At 45.8% G+C, this 15,056-nt stretch overlaps 1 long non-coding RNA gene across 1 annotated transcript in view; it reads right to left on the reverse strand.

Moving 5' to 3' along the window:
- Nucleotides 1–15,056, reverse strand: part of LOC310854747 — a 32,418-nt gene that overhangs the window by 7,922 nt on the left and 9,440 nt on the right. Inside the window, exon 2 of the long non-coding RNA XR_014568925.1 lies at nt 12,307–12,347. This is a non-coding gene — a long non-coding RNA (uncharacterized lncRNA). The remainder of the gene's footprint in view (nt 1–12,306; nt 12,348–15,056) is intronic.

Genomic DNA, 15,056 nt, shown 5'->3' on the forward strand with positions numbered 1-15,056 from the left:
ATGCATTGCAAAGGCAGATGAAAGCTGACTATACGTGAGGCTATAGAATCAGCCTCAGGTCTTAATGGGTTAAGTGGTTAATCTCACCTTGTCACCTCTCTACCCTCACATTCTCTTTCTCATCTGTTTCTCTCCCACCATTTCCTCGTTTCATCTTCTGCTGCTCTCTCTTTCTTTGAGTCATTTCTCACTTCTGCTCTCTCTGTGTGGCCCTGACATCTTTCTCCAGTTAGTGTGCGTGAACTGAACTCATCGAGAAGTAAAGCACAAAGTAGTTTTTGTTGCTGAAAGTTGCGGAACTTGACGTGACCTCGATGTAAAGATAATGGAGCCATTCTATTCTTTTTATGCACACAATGTGCTCTTAGTACATTTTACAGCCAAGGTCTATTCATATTGACCATAACGAGTTTATGGTTCAATAGCATAACACATTTAGATAGAGATGAACAATGGAGTGATTGTCTAGAGAGACAAAGAATTGATTATATATTGACGGGATAATAGTGACATGTCAAGGCCACAGCGCTTGAGGACATGGGAAATATCTAGATAGGAATGGCAGCACAGACATTGAGTAGCACTACATAATCCTGACAGCAAAGTTCTAAAATTGCATGGAAACACATTTGACACAGAAGTATCATTCCCATTTCGTATGAACACAAGGCTGCTGTACTTATAATGCTTAGTATGAGGTATAAAGTACAGCAGCCTTGTGTTCATACAACAGAAAGATTGGGTATTGGGTAGGACTGATGTTATGTATCTTTCAGGACCTTTCACTGCTTCGTCTCAACCATTACTCTATGGCTCTGGTCTCAGCCACCGCGGTGTATTTTTTGACATTCCGTTTTTTTCCCTCCAAAGTAGAATGTTGCCACTACTGTTGGAGCAGCCATAAACTACACAGTTTCATCTCTATGTTCTGGGCATCTTTGTAAAGTTAGTGTTAGTAAAAAGCAGGTAAAAAAGTAACGTTTGAGCAGACTAACATCAGTCACTCTACCATTCAATGTAGTAGAAGACCTGCGAGTTTACACCGCAGATATGTCGTCTCCGCCTACAGGAAATACGTTTGCTGCGACCATGAGACCCATTTCTGAATTCGTCTATAGGAGTAGTAAAAAACATGTGTTTAGCAAAGAAAACTCAAAATGGCGTTAATATTGTCAGGTGGAAATGGGCCTGACCCATTTGGAGTGCTGCGTAATGATCCAAGGAATTCAGGTAGAAATTATTACAGTGTATTTGGCCTATACAGTTATAGGCCAAAACGCGAATCAGCCTGTTATAACGCCACCATGAGGCCGATATGAAAAATGTAGATTGGTATTTCTTCCTAAATATACGTAGAAAGTAACGAAACATAACAAAGTTTGTGCATTAATCATAGCAAAGTGCACATTGACGTGCTTGAAGATACTTTCTACATGGCTTCTATATTCTCCATATTATAGCATGTACAACATCTCAGCTTCCTTTAGGCTTCAGTGTTATGACATGGTTGGTAGTTTAAATATATCTGGCTAGTGGCTACTACATTGGTTAATACATTGGCCATTTAGCCCCTAAGTGCAGTTAGAAGTAAAATCTAAGTAAATGCTGTTGTGGGATGATTTTAATGAGCACATTTTAAAGACAGAATGAGGTTCAACAGATCTGAGAGCATCCTGGGGAGGGGGAGCTTAAAGTCTTAGGATTAATTTGAACAACAAAACTGAAAGCAGTAAACTGTATGTTCTACTTCCAGTGGTTTCAGAATTCAGTCCCAAGGTCACCCACAGCCGCCAAAGCAGTAGCTAATGAAAGCAAACTCTCTCTCTCTCTCTCTCTCTCTCTCTCTCTCTCTCTCTCCTCTCTCTTTCATCCCCATGTGAACCACAAGGACAAAGAAGGACATTTGCCAAAGGTGTTGTGTTATTTAAACTCAAATGCTTCCCTCGCTTTTCTCTCTCTCTCTCTCTCTCTCTCTCTCTCTCTCTCTCTCTCACTCTCTTTAGAGAGAGAGACCTGTGTCTCTATGGTCCAACCGGTTTTATTATCATTCTTCTACTCTTCTTCCTCCTTCGTTTTATCTCTCCCCTTCACTCCATACCCTCCACCACCACAGCAACAACTATTCACCTGCAAATCCCTTCACTTCTTTGCTATTACCAGTGGCTATGGATTCAAATGCTCTTTAAAAGCTGCATGTCTCTTTTCTTTTGGTTTCTCTCTCTCTCTCCTCTCTGACAATGATCATTGTTTGGTTACTTGGACTTGTCATGGACTATGCACACAGACCCTGTACTGTGGCCAGGAATGGTAGGCAGTGCGTACCTGTACCACCTCGACAGCTGAGGAAATTCAAAGTCTCAGAGAAGGTCCTGAAATCCTTCTCATAATTCAGATGGTGATTATTACTGTTTGGTACAGGAATATCGCTCCCTGGCCTGGACCCCTGCAGAGGGTAATAACTTCACTGCCCTCCCTGTCAGACTTCAATTCCAAGAGGTGTCTGAGTTTTAGTGATGGGAGTTGACTGATGTTCACCGTTCCACGTTGACGAATGAGGCACGTCTCTCGTCAGCCAGTCAAAATCTGAGTCTTGCCTCAACATGTCTTTCCACACGGAGGAAACGACTCGAGGAACGATTACTTTTGAGGTAATGACCGAGTTTGTTCCTGTTCACCCAAAACAATGAATCACTTGATTGACTCGCTTGTGAACGTCACAACACCACTGAGCAGAGATGAAAAGATTTTGAAGGATCCACATGGTCTGTTTGTGCCACTGTGGTCAGGAAACAAAGTCTATAGACTATCGGCTCTGTACAATGACCCAACTGTCTTTAAACTATAAATACCCCCTGTAATTCACTCTAGCCCAGTTTCTCCCAACCAAGACAATGGTGTGTGTTTGTGTGTGTGTGTGTGTGTGTGTGTGTGTGTGTGTGTGTGCGCGTGTGTGTGTGTGTGTGTGTGTGTGTGTGTGTGTGTGTGTGTGTGTGTGTGTGTGTGTGTGTGTGTGTGTGTGTGTGTGTGTGTGTGTGTGTGTGTGTGTGTGTGTGTGTGTGTGTGTGTGTGTGTGTGTGTGTGCGCGTGCGTCAACCATGAAAGATAAACATCCCAATACAAAAAACATACAAGATGTTAATTAATAAAAACATGCAACAAAAGCAAATACACACAGGGACAAATTAACGTAGAGTGTTTCCCACAGGACTTTCTGGAACTATGGTATATGATGAAATCTGTTCATTGTGAGACTACTGTATATATGGTGGGACAATTTAGACCATGGCGGGCCTCCATGGTATACAGTAGTTGATTAATGTGTGCATAGACATGCAGTGAGTGTGTGGGTGGTCTCAACATTGGTCATGTAAGAAGCGGGACACCAAGGATAATAAAAGCCTGAGAAAGTCGTTATTTGATTTTTTTTAAACGTGCATCCCCCGTCCGACACCCTGCCTCGTGACATGTCACGCCACCATATATGGCCATCTCCATATATAGGAATATCACGACACTGACCTCAACTAACCCTGGAGAAGACTGGATCATCACCTAGATTTGCATAGGAGCTGGCTCTATATCTATATCGCTTACAGTTAGTCCAGAATGCCGCAGCACGGTTGCTTACAGGTACACGTAAGCGCGACCATATTAGTCCTGTACTAGCCTCCCTCCATTGGCTTCCTGTGCGATACAGGATTGATTTCAAAGTCTTGCTTTTTGTTTTTAAATATTTAAATGGTTTGGCACACATTTATCCCTCTGAATTGCTGAAACCTTATGTTCCCACACGGACCCTCAGGTCCTCTGACCAGCTTCTCCTGGTGTTGCAGCCTAAATCAAGGCTGAAGCTCAGAGGGAACCGCCAGGCTTTTGCAGTGGCAGCTCCCAAGCTCTGGAATGAGCTGCCTCTGCACATAAGACAAGCCCCCACACCCTTCAGGTGTTTAAATCACGCCTCAAGACGTATCTTTATTCTTTGGCTTTTCCAAGCATAGTATGAGCTGTTTCTGATGTTGAAAGTGACACTGTGTACTGTATGTTGTTCGTTTTTTTAAATGAAGCTGTGATTTTTATTATTGTAAAGCACTTTGGTACAACTTGTTGTTATTTAAATGTGATATAGAAGTAAAGATGGTATGGTATGGAGAAGACTGGATCATCACCTAGATTTGCATATATGGAGCCGGCTCTATATCTATATCTGTGCCGTGTGGCAGCTAGGGATAGTAGTAACAGTAACAGTGGGGATAGTAGTAACAGTATACTAATGCGGCTGCATCGATCTGTTGTTACTGTGCAATCCTACCACCTTCTGACAAGAGATTATATTGGAGTGATGTACGCTCACCTTGATGTGGTATTACTGTACAACAGTATGTCGCCTCAAGGTAGCAAGACACTGATACTACAGGGCCTTGTGCAGGGACAATTTACTGCAATTCTATTGGCTGTGTACGTGGCTGGCAGGCGCGTGACAGCTAGGGATAGTAACAGTATACTAATGAGGCCTCATGGATCTGTCATTACAACACAGTTACTACCACCTTCTGATGACACATGATGTTGGAGTGATGTGTGCTCGCCTCGATGTGGAAGTAATGTGGAATTTGTCTGCAATTCTATTGGCTGTGAAAGAGCCTATACACGTGGCTGGCCCCCACGGCTGACATTTACTAGTGAGTTGTGTGTTATTTGGCTTGAGTTTTGACACAAAATTCCAAATTCCACACCTGTGTAAGTAGTTGCAAGAATGAAGGAGCTGTAACTGCAGAGGTGCATTGACTCAACCAGGCGAGCTGCGGCATTTTGGATCAATTGTAGAGGCATGCCGGTAGGCCAGTAAGGATGGAGTTATACCCGCCCTAGAGACTCAACTACTGTAGCTGTGTGTGTGTGTGTGTGTGTGTGCTGTAGGCTATGTTAACCTCCTACCTGTAACCTCGCCTCACCAGGCTTTCCACCTCGGAGGAAAGCCTGGTCTCTGTTACAAAAGTGCCATGTGAACCGGTCTGGAACAGATGATATTGCTACTTCATGTTGTATAGTATTGTTTTGTAGTCATCAGGCAGGAACAATCAAACGGAACTTACTTTTTCCTCAAACCGGAAGAATAACAATAAAGGCTCTCGTAGCCTAGTGCTTTTATTGAGAAAAATCGGATTGAGGGAAAAGGAAGTTCCGTTTGATTGACTGCCTGCTGACTACAAAACAATACTACAACATGACGTATAGCGATATCATCCGCTCCCGACCGGATCATAAACCCGAAATGGAATGGTGCCCAGGCTACCCTACCTGTACTGCCGCATACTGCCCAGCTCATACTGCCCAGCTCCCCCATACTGCCCAGCTCCCCCTGGCTGCCCAGGCTACCCTACCTGTACTGCCCCATACTGACCAGCTCCCCCTGGCTGCCCAGGCTACCCTACCTGTACTGCCCCATACTGACCAGCTCCCCCTGGCTGCCCAGGCTACCCTACCTGTACTGCCCCATACTGACCAGCTCCCCCTGGCTGCCCAGGCTATCCTACCTGTACTGCCGCATACTGCCCAGCTCATACTGCCCAGCTCCCCCATACTGCCCAGCTCCCCCTGGCTGCCCAGGCTACCCTACCTGTACTGCCCCATACTGACCAGCTCCCCCTGGCTGCCCAGGCTACCCTACCTGTACTGCCGCATACTGCCCAGCTCATACTGCCCAGCTCCCCCATACTGCCCAGCTCCCCCTGGCTGCCCAGGCTACCCTACCTGTACTGCCCCATACTGACCAGCTCCCCCTGGCTGCCCAGGCTATCCTACCTGTACTGCCCCATACTGACCAGCTCCCCCTGGCTGCCCAGGCTACCCTACCTGTACTGCCCCATACTGCCCAGCTCCCCCTGGCTGCCCAGGCTACCCTACCTGTACTGCCCCATACTGACCAGCTCCCCCTGGCTGCCCAGGCTATCCTACCTGTACTGCCCCATACTGCCCCCTGGCTGCCTACCCACAACACCAACCTTCCCCTGTATCCATCCCATCTATCGAACCACCTCTCTTCTGGGTTAGCAACAGAAAGACCCTATCCACGAATGCGTCATGTTGTTTTTGGAGTTATGTATAGCTTTCAGCTCCATCCAAGTCTTCAGCCTACCTACCTCATCTCCCCTGTGAACACATCCTCCACCCCAAAGTGTGTGTGTGCGTAGAGACAGTGTGACTAATAGCGTGACCAACTATTTCTGACAGCAAATGCACCATTCTCATGGTTTTGTAAGTTAGTTTTCCCTCAGTTGCAATGTAACAGCTCTGTGTGCACATACTTTCTCCAATTCCCTTTCAATTGTATACATACATTATTTTTTTTGATTGTATTGTCACACACCTTTGCTTTGGCAATGTTAACGTATGTTTTAAATCCCTTTTGAATTGGATTGGATTGAATTGAATTGGATTCGTTCCTGTATAGTGTGTGTATGTGCGTATAGGTTTGTGTGCAGTGTGTAGTGTTTATGAAAGTAAATCATTGAATTGTGTATTTTCACGTGTGCGTGCATACGTGCCTACGTGAGTGCGTATGTGCGAGCGCACGTGTGTATGCATGCTCAGAGGTGTATCTATATGTATACCGTCTATGCACGTGTGTGTGTGCATGCGTGCGTGCATGCGTGTGTGTGTGTGTGCGCGTACAGTAGATGTGTGTGTGTGTGTGCGGTTAGACTGTCGGCAGTTCCAAAGTGAAACAGGCCTAGTGTGACAGACAGCTGATCCATTGTTTTATCAGAGTAATCAAACAAAATCCACTTTAATCTGCACAGCCCAAGAAATCAGAGCAGGGTGGCTCAAAATCACAGAAACAGCCTTGGTAATATACATCCGGATAAAACATGGGGTGATTTGGAGAGAGAGAGAGATGGGACTAAGATGGAAAGGGAGAGAAGAGAATGTGTGTCAAAACTGCAGGGGAAGCTTATCCTTGATGCTACAGTAATTACGTAGTTGCTTGGTAACGGGCTGTTATGGAAACAGATGCACCGTGCCGTATGACCTTAAAACCAGCGTGCTGACATCAAAACCATTCAAATGGCAGATCCATAGACAAATTCATCGCACGTAGAAAATGCTGTCACGGTGCGCGAGAGCAGAAAATTGTGTGAGACTGTGGAAATACCCTAGCTATAGGTGTATGTCACACAGAGACCAATATGAAATACCCCAGCTATAGGTGTATGTCACACAGAGACCAATATGAAATACCCTAGCTATAGGTGTATGTCACACAGAGACCAATATGAAATACCCTAGCTATAGGTGTATGTCACACAGAGACCAATATGAAATACCCCAGCTATAGGTGTATGTCACACAGAGACCAATATGCGCACGCGTTTGATGTTCTTGACGGAAGCGATACGGGGCAGGCACCATTGACACGCATGGAAGGCAAAACTGGAACCGGACGTTTGGTGAAATACATTGGAATCAATGTATTCCACGAAGCACACACACGTTGTGAGCTTGTAGATCTGCTATTTTTACTACTTTGGGTCCCTGGCAAACGTCTAATTTCTCTTTAGGTTCTTGAGCTAAGCCACTGCCTTATTGTGTCCAGGTTCTAGGAAGTATATTCTCTTTGTGTGTGTGTGTGTGTGTGTGTGTGTGTGTGTGTGTGTGTGTGTGTGTGTGTGTGTGTGTGTGTGTGTGTGTGTGTGTGTGTGTGTGTGTGTGTGTGTGTGTGTGTGTCTGTGTGTGTGTCTGTGTGTGTGTGTGTGTGCGCGCGCGCGTGCAGGACAGGGCATCTTCCCGCCATGATATTAAAAGAAAAAGGCAGGCAGGACCAGGAAAGGTCCGGGCGTGCTGCCATTCTGCCATCATGATATTTCACTGTACCTGCATCAGTGAGTGACAAATAAACCCTCTTCTATCTTGAATGCTTTTGCCAGCATCATTCTTGTGAGAGCAACAAAGGGTTGTGTAGTTGTCTGTTGGCTTGCTTGTTTGTGTGTGCCTCGTCAGCGAAAATGACCGGACCGGATTTTTGTCCCAGTCCAGCCCTGTGTGTGTGTTTATATACTATAATAGAATCTGAGAAATAACTTATGAGGATCATTTGTGAGGTCCTCACAAGACAAATTGTTGTTTAAAATGTTAGATTTAGGCTCGATTCATATGTTGTGTTGTACAATGCTGCCTGTCACACACCCAAAATAACCGATCTTACAAGCTTACAACACGTCTTGCCACCAGTGTTGTAGTGCTACTTTTAGAAGTGGGGGCGTGCAGAACATGCAGACGTGTATAGCCTATTTAAAACAGGGTTCACAATGCTTAATAGTATCCATAAAAGTCAATTATGACAAGTCCAAAATCATATTTTGCCCAAAGATTATTTTAGGTGTGAGAGAAGTGGGGGGATGGCATTCCCCTGCGACCCGTCTCCCCACTGCACCCCTGCTCGAAACATTTTGAGCTTGTAGATCGTCTATTTTAGGTGTGCGACACAAGCACACAGTTATACTCAGGCTTTAGTGTGTGTGTGTGTGTGTGTGTGTGCGTGCGATAGTAGTAGAGGCCTTATGTATAGCTGGAATTAGAGTGTATCTCAGGCTTTCTGTTGGAAGTTGGGGCTTGTCTCTAGATTAGACATGATGTGCATGCATGGGTGCACGTTCATGCATACACACACATGTGCTCGAAGGTTGCGTGCTGGAGAGCGACATCGGCGTTCTTTATACCAGCATGTAATGTTGGCCCCCGATAGCAATTTGTCCCTAATAGTTTATTCCCTACAGCAGTCGTTCCCAGGATGTTGTCTTCTGTGGTGGCAGTCCGTCTGGGACCGGCCAGCTCCTCTTTGTGTCTGCTCACAGCAGATGGGGGGCCTTTCAGGGAAATCAGCTGGAGCCCAGAATACACGGCCCCACCAAGACATTAGTCATGCCTCGAGGCTACCGCAGGACACAGAAGAGCTAATTGGAAAGAGATCACACCGAGCACTCAACACTTGTGATCGCGTCTACTCACGCAATCACATACATGCGTGCATGCACACATGTGAGCACGGGGCACGTGCAACCTCATACAAGCACAGCCACAGCCAGATACACACAGGAGCAAAATGACACACTTAATTACACACACGCACGTACGCACACACTAATGCACCCGCACACAATGTGCTACATACACTTCACTCTATTTCAGAGTCCCCCCCCCCCCAAGAAGGCACCTCAGGGTTACAGGGGAAGGGGTCACCTTATTGTTTCTTCTGAAGAGCATGTCAAACAAATGGAAGAAACGAGAGAAATAGAGGAATGGAGGGACATAGTGAAAATCCTTTGCTTGCATTAACGTCTGTTGTCCTCGCCCGTGTAAGGACGGCTTCTTCTCATTCTCATTGTGTTGAGTCAGCAAAGCGTGAACCCCGTAATGCCTAATGGTGGAGCGCTCTCAACACTCCCCACGTCTGGCCCCCTCTGCAGTCTGTGGTTCCTACAATTAAATAACCATCTCTTAATTAGTTCATCCAGGCCTGACAGTTGGTTACACTCTAGCTGTAGCTGTAGGTAATTATGGGTTGTAAAGGCACTGTACGCATGCGTGTGCGCGGTGCGTAGAACGCGGGGCGAACCAGGATTGCATAGTAGTAGTGGTGCACACCAACTCCCAAAAATATCCCGCGTCGATTCCCCTCGCGATCGGAGTGATGGGAAGGTGTCACACAGAGTGACTGCCAATTAAATAATGCCCCGGAGCATGTCTCAGCCACGCGGCTAATTTGTGCCTATTTCGGAAGGCAGCAGGTTTGCCTACCGCCACCGCTGCTAGTAGACGGTAGCTGTTCTCTGGAAGGGCCCTCTCAGTGGAGCAGATCGTGGAGGAGGGGAGGGATACGTTGTGATGGACAGAGGCTGATTAAGGGGAAGTCCACAGAGCAGGCATAGCTTACTCCTTCAGGCCCCTGAGGCTCTTTCAGGGGCCCCAGACTGAACATTTCAGCCCACGGCACAGTGCACGCCCCCGCATTTTATTTATTAAATCTCACCACTGGCTGACGTGTTGACAAGCAGGGGATGCAGTGAGGGACATGCGGAATAGGATATCATTGTTTTCAGGGGGCCCAGCCAGTGCCGAGCTCAGCTCGAGGCTGTGCTCGGGCTGTTAGCGCTGTCCCCGAGAATCAGGTGATGAAGAACAATACGAGGAGCTGGAAGTGGACATGGACATGCACACACTCACATACCTATAACATGCTCACATGCATATACTTTCCGAGCATATAGAGACACAGACGCAGATATTCACAGACACATACAGAGATTAAAAAAAGATAGTCAGAGTATACCTGAGGTAATGTAGTATACCAGTAAGACGCCCTGGTCGCGTGCATGCATCCGCCAGGGTGACGGCAGACTGCTGTGCGAGCGCTGGCGCTTTGGCATGTGGGGTCAGATCAACATATGGAATGAATTCTGTACTGGCCAATGCATATAGTATATGGAGCGTGTCTTGAGTGTACAGGGTTTGATAACGTCTTGACCAAACATCCATATATGGAGATCTAAGGGTGGCAGCGGGGGCAGTGTCTTGAGTGTACAGGGTTTGATGAGGTCTGGCCATATATGGAGCGTGTCTTGAGTGTACAGGGTTTGATGAGGTCTGGCCATATATGGAGCGTGTCTTGAGTGTACAGGGTTTGATGAGGTCTGGCCATATATGGAGCGTGTCTTGAGTGTACAGGGTGTGATGAGGTTAGATCAACATATGGCTTGTCAGAACAGGTCAGCTCCATATATGGAGATCTAAGGGTGGCAGCGGGGGCAGTGTCTTGAGTGTACAGGGTTTGATGAGGTTAGATCAACATATGGCTTGTCAGAACAGGTCAGCTCCATATATTGAGATCTAAGGGTGGCAGCGGGGGCAGTGTCTTGAGTATACAGGGTTTGATGAGGTCTGGCAATATATGCAGCGTGTCTTGAGTGTACAGGGTTTGATGAGGGCCCAGGAAGAGCTGGGCCTTCATTTTCGGGCATGTTGAGAACTCTAGTTTTCGAGGCGCGGCTGCACTAATAACTTTGGGGCAGGCCCGTCTATAGTTTGAATGGACAGGTATCAGTCAAAAGGGAGATATCGAAGAGGAAAGACGGGTGGGGAAGGATAAACATATGGAATGTCAGAACAGGTCAGCTCCATACATGGAGATCTAAGGGTTTGAGGTCAGATGTAGAGTTGCTGGCCGGCTCCATATATGAACATCTAGGTGATAAGCCAGTCTTCTCCATGTACGGCTATTCATATATGGAGACGGCCATATATGGAGCGTGTCACAAGGCGTGACGGACGGACGACCATATGGTGGTGTGACGTGTCACGAGGCGTGACGGACTGACGGCCATATATAGTGGCGTCTATCGATAAATGTGTGTATTCTCTGTATGTGTTCATGTCAAGGTGGTCAAATATAATGTCCATCACTGTGTTTACTTTATATCCGTAATAATACATTTCTTTGCTAAACACTTACTGTATCGATTTAAAATCATTGAATCTTATCGTATCGCCATGAATTAACCAATATCGTCCATGTATCGTATCATCAAATAATATATCGTGATACGTATCGTCGCTGTTAAAATGTATCGTTACACCCCTATAGTACATGGTTAATAGGAAGACACACACATACAAAAATGCACACAATAAAGCAATGGACAGGCACAAATTAAGACTTAAGATGCATGTACACAACACAGACAAGCGCACACACTTCAGCACACAAAGACCCGACTACACACATGCACACACACACACACACACACACACACACACACGCACACACACGCACGCACACACACTGGCATACAACAACAAACCTCTGACTAAATTCTGCCCCATTCAGCTGAACGACCGGCTTGTGGCACTTAGTGCAGCGGAGCGAAGGAGGGATGAGTGGCAATTAAAAAACGGAGGAGAAAAAGAGACGGAGTCAGGAGGAGGAGAGGGAGAGGAGAGGGTGTGCTGTTGAATGAAAAAAGAAAATAAGTCAGGGGAAAGTGAGAAACCAAGAGAGAGAGAGGGGGGGGGAGTACTTAACCTCATACAGGGTCTGTTAAGCAAAGTCATACGGTATATATATACCTGAGAGAAACGGGGTCACTGGAGGAGAATTTATTTCATTCTTATTTCCTTCCCAACCCACGCTCTTCCTCACCTCCCATCTCCTATACTTTCGACAGGAAGAGAAGTGAAGCGAGGATAGTTGCAGGGGAATGGATGGCATGAAGAATGCATCCCATCTGATAATAACTCTTAATAATAACTCACACTGGATGCGGTACGGCGGTAACTTGCCGCATTGCTTGCCGCTGTGGAAAGCAAAAGTACAAAAAATGTGATTCTCCTCCACTCTATACTGTATACTCAACCACCCGAGACGTTACATCATACCAAACATAGTGAGCTATAAAGCTGCCAGGCAAATGTAGCTATAGATATCAATGTATTAGTGCTTATTTGTTACAAACCTGTAGCCCTAATTGAAATTGATGTTTCGCCGCATGTAAATTTTTACTCAACCAATATAAATCATGTTACACACGACTCCGGATGTACCGACTGACTGGTACAGCTCTGTGGTCACACACACACACACACACACCCTCACACACACACACACACCCTCACACACACACACACACACACACACACACACACACACACACACACACACACACACACACACACACAGTTCATTCTGTATGTGACAGACTGTCTGGATGTCCGCCGTTCAATCCAATTTACAATTTAGGCATTTAGCAGACGCTCTTAATCCAGAGCGACTTACATTAAGCAAGAACAAAAAAGCATGGGAATACATCACATAAAAAGCATTTATCATGAAACGTGCGTAAGCTAGGAATGTAACAGTGGAATATCTAATGAAACTATACATATAAATGTGTGTGTGTGTGTGTGTGTGTGTGTGTGTGTGCGTGTGTGTGCGTAATCAGAAGTACTGGCAGTAGCGAAATAACAAACGCGATCTGTCTAATCGTAGTAGTTAGGCACAAACCAAGTACTGTGTAAGAACAATGTTGATGTAACTAAGACATTCGCTGAGCAAGCTATATTTTAAATACAGAGATTTAGAAGGAATAAGCGAAATGGTTGAGGCGACTATTCCCCCTTCCGTGAGGTAAGGTTTCTCTGCGGAGAGGGAGATCCATAGGGGAGATCACATTACAGCAGCCAAAGAGGGAGGGGGGGGCTGAGAGCTAGTGACGGCTGCGCAGATGTTGGTATGGGGGGCACATCTTTTATGGGCACATCTTTTCATTGGCTAGTGCTAGTTTCATCTTTTGCGCCACGTGACAACTTCACAATTGTTAAATTAGATACTATGCTATGTACTATGACGTGCTATGACTACATACAATGCAATTATAGTGCTGTCTACATAACATGCTATAAGTCTGTATCAAATGCTATCTAAGTCTACAGAAATGCTATCTAAGGGGGTAGGGTAAGTGCTATGGGCCATGATGGAGTCTGAAAAGGTGGGTTTTCAGACTACGGCGGAAGATTGGGAGTGATGCTGCCGTTCTGACTGCAATGGGAAGTGCATTCCACAGTTTTGGAGCCTTTCTGGCATGCAAATTACTGCACATTGAAAGTTCGGCGGAGGTACGTGTCAAAGTTTAATTTAGTTAAACATTGAGCAGAGGAAACCTGGCAGAATGCCACTGCGCTCACCGTCACCCCAGAGTGTAACAACTAAGTCTGCAAAGCGGCAAACTACTCTCCATTGATGTCAAGAGCAGTTGCCGCCGTATTGTGTCTCGTCTGGCATACAATACACTGATATTAAACTGCTCCACGCTTTAACCGGGACCTCGGCAAACGTCCTCTAAACGTCTCCTGCGGTCCCTGGACCCTGCTTTGGGAACCACTGTGGAGGATACCTAAAACAGATTTCTATTATGGTTTACCTAATACTGTAGCTCAAGCTCAAATGTAAAAAAGAAAAAAAAATAAGGTCAGTGGAATCATTTTTATGGCCACAATACAGAGCTCATGCGGCCAAAACAAGCGTTCAAAAATTCACTTCTTTAATAGAGGCCTGTCAGGGAGTATTTGGACAGTTCTTGCCAGTGGTTGAGAGGGACACGTCAGTATGCTGGAAGCATGACAACAACAAAAGGAAAGACTTTAGGACTATAATTATCTCTGCTCTCTCCCAGATTATTCCTTGTGTTTTTATTAGTATCATTTGAACATCCTGCCACTGAATAATTTGTCCGCCCGCACACAAATTATTTTCTTCGCCATATCACTTAAACATGGCGGCATGTCGACTGTGACCTCTGCTCAGGGACGTGCACACATAGACATCAAAGGGGCTTCAGCCCCTGCCCTTTTACCCGTCTGTAAAACAACTGCCCTTTCCAGACCACGAATGCAGCATTTACTATGGTGAAAGAAATGCAATTGCCCTCCTCTCCTTTCCATGCGATGTCGGAAGGCAGCCTTCAGGAGAATTGCTTTTTTTCCGATGTCTCCCAAACTTGAACACAGTATTTTGCGTTGAACAAATTTGGTTAGAAATCCATGTCGTATACACCGCATCTCTATAGCTAAAGAGTGCTGGGTTGCGCCCCAAAAATTGTTTATCTACAAGCTCTCAGCGCGTCACGCTGCGACGCGTTGTGAGCTTGTAGATCTGCTATATATATTTTTTTTTGTCCAAAAGTGCCCTCTTACGGGATTTTAGCCCCTGCCCCTCTTAATACTCTCTGCTCACCACTCCACGCATTCCATGTCTCGCTGTTTAGGATATTGCCATTTCGGGAGCGATGCGATCAGAAATCACAAATCACATCCGAACCTCGGATGGATCACATTTTTTAGAGAGAACAGCCAACAAAGATTCTACTTTATATGGGTCGCTATATGGCGTGCGCACGCACTCGTCCTTGTGCTGGGAGTGACAAAGACGTTTCATAACCGTTTCATATCGATAAAGAACATTAAATGAGTGTTCCGTCAGAAGCATACAAGGGTTGGATTTTTTAATG

Source organism: Protomyctophum parallelum (genome assembly GCF_964188405.1).
Source record: "Protomyctophum parallelum genome assembly, chromosome: 2".
NCBI classification, from domain to species: domain Eukaryota; kingdom Metazoa; phylum Chordata; class Actinopteri; order Myctophiformes; family Myctophidae; genus Protomyctophum; species Protomyctophum parallelum.